Here is a 3,113-nt window from a genome sequence, read left to right on the forward strand (position 1 = left end):
CTAATTTGTTAACAAGATTTAGTGAGTGTTTGTCTATCTTTATATTGTCTCTGGGCAGAGTTATAAAATGGTATAATATAGATTCAGTGACCACTTATTTTCATTTTTTCCAGCTTGACTGTGTTTGTCATGAAAATTTTTTCATCCTAAGGGAGACTATTCCTTTTTCATTACACCATACAGTACAGTGTTTAACAATATTTTATAGAGCCTTTGTCAAACAATTGATGAAAGTGCTTTATACATATATTTGGTTTACAAAGAAACTGGGGCCTAGAAGTAGAAAAAGAGTAAAAGAGTTCCCCTTTAGAGCTCATCCTTCGAAAACATTACTTATAGCTTCTAGTGATTTATTCAATTGTTTCTCAGTTATATTAAAGTGTGTCTTCTATAGTGAAGATGAGAAGTGGTCGAACAGTTCTACTTAACAATAGTCCTCTTAGTCACTTTTTGGTAAGCTGGAGCTATGAATAATTTGTTAAATTCTTCAGCAGATCGCAACATAATTAGTCCTTAACAATAAATAATTTCTCACATATTACTCACACACACATATCTTCAGGGAGATACTAAGAAGAATGGGTTTTCTGAAATCTTTGCTTCACAGATTCAATTCATACACAACTTGGAAAACTTTACCTAATGTTACCACCTCTTACAGATAACTTCTGAAAAATGCAGAGGATGTTCTACCTTTTTATCTAGAGAGAATTTTCCTATATAGATTTTTCTTAAAGATTCCAGGAGCTGACTCAATGTGTTTTCTTGAAAGTATGTCAGCTTTATTGCAGCACAGTAAAGTACTTTTAAATGTATTTGCTAATGTGACAGCAATGGGAGAGGTTTTCATAGACTTTTCTTTCACTGCTGAATAGGGATATAGGTAGAAAAGATGGTCCTGAAGTTTCAGAATTTTAAATGTTAATGTTTAAAACTTGGTCAATTATTAATTTATGCTAAATAAAGCAAGATAAATGTAATAGAAAAACTTCTTGAAGATATTAATTCAAAATTTTAATGTACCGTATTATTTTAACTCCATTCTACTTCCCAAAAGATTTCCAGGGAATTTCTTTTCCATGTAATTCATCCTAGTAATACGAATTCTCTACCAATACTTAAATGGAGTATGTTCTTTCTCAGTATTGAGCTTAAAGATAATATTTCAATAAATTGTGCAATGTCAAATGGCTATTCTCATGATAAAAATGTCTCCACTCTCTTCCTTCATTTCACATTTCAACAAAAGTTGCTCTCTCCCTAAAATAAAGTTGGTACCAGCTGTTGAAAAGAGAGTATGTACTCTGTGATATTTTCTAGAACTTTAAACTGTTAATACCAATTGTATGCCTCTATTACATGCATCTTTAAATATGTCTCTGATTATATCCTTAAAAATTTCTAGAGTTTAAATCATTATAGTATGCAAATATATGACTAAAACCTTTCTTCAGAAAAGTTTATCAATTTACATTGCAGTAGCAGAGGTGCAGCATGCCTTTTTGCTCATACTCCGATTAATACTGGTTGATATTCATTTAAACAATTTCCAACTGGTAGCTTAGAAACAATACTTATTTATTTTAGACTTTATGTTTTTAACTTATTTATATTAGTAGTTGCTCTTTTATGGTATTTTCCCATTTTTTTCTTGAACATCTATTATTAATTTGGAATTTATATAAAAACACAATTTCAATTTCTTTAATTTGATAGTGTTATGTCGTATAGAAATTTTAAATTTTATACATTATTAAAACTACAGAATATTTAGAGATCTTGACACCCTTTCCAAAATTTATCTTCATGTTCTCTTTTAGGACCTGGAAAATTATGTGCAAATCAAGCCACAAGAACTGGTATATCTCTACATTCAAACTATATCTATTTGTGCCTATGAAGTACTCAAAAGTAAAGAAGATCATTACACCAACTTTTAAGTAAACTTTTATTGAAGAATAATATACATATAGGTTTGTGCACAAATCTTTACTGTATAAATTCATGAATTTTCCTAAAAGAAACTATCATCCAGATAAGAAAAAGCACCTTTAACATTTTTGGAACCTCAAATGCCCCTTTTGTGCCTCTTCCAGTCATTACCCCCTCAAGGTGTAACCACTATGTGGCTAATAATACCAGAGACTATTTTTCCTGGTTTTGAGCTTTATATAAATGGAATCATACAGTGTGTAATCTTTTGTGTCATGTTTCCTTCATTTTGCATTATGTAGGCAAAATTCATCTTGCTCATTTATTGTTGCATAGAGTTGCAGTTCTTTTATTTTTTTTTTGTTAGAAAGCATTCCTGTGGGTTACTACAGCATGTTTATTTATCCACTATGCAAATCAGAGATAATTGGTAGGTTTCAGTGTTGGCTTTGCAAACAGTACTTTTAAGGAGCATTGTTGTACATGTTTTGATGTGAAAATATGCACGCATTTGAGATTTATGTACACTTAGCAGTGTATGTTTGACATTAGAAGATACTGCCAAATAGTTTTCCAAAAAGGTTGTACCAGTTTACAATCTTCAAATGAACATATGAGAGATCCAGTTTCTCCACATCTTTTGCATTACTTGGTGTATTCATTTTCAATTGTGGCATAACAAATTACTACAAATTTAGTGGCTTAAAGCAACGTGTGTTTATTATTTTACAGTTTCTGTAGGTTAGCAGTTAGGGCATAGCTTAGCTGGATTCTCTGCATGGGCTGAACTTAACATGTTGGACAGACTGTGTTCTCATCTAGAGGCTTGACTAGAGATGGATCCTTTTCCACGCTCCGCTCCTCACATTTTTGACAGAAAAATGAATTTCTTTGTAGCTGTAGAATTTATTACAGCTTGCTTTGTCTAAGCCATCTGTGGAGAGAGAGTTTCTGCTCCTACTCATACGCTCTTTGTAAAGGGCTCACCTAATTTGGTCAGATCCATCCAGAAAAATCTTTTTTGATTAACTTGAAGTAAACTGATTAGAGACCTTAAACTGCATCTGCACAACCCTTCACTTTTGCTGTATTGTATTAGTTAGAAGCAAGTCACAGATCCCACCTGTACTCAAGGGTTAGAGATAACACAAAAACAGATACTGAATGCTGGAATCATGGAT

This window comes from Galeopterus variegatus, unplaced genomic scaffold (genome assembly GCF_000696425.1).
Source record: "Galeopterus variegatus unplaced genomic scaffold, G_variegatus-3.0.2 Scaffold4136, whole genome shotgun sequence".
Lineage (NCBI taxonomy): Eukaryota > Metazoa > Chordata > Mammalia > Dermoptera > Cynocephalidae > Galeopterus > Galeopterus variegatus.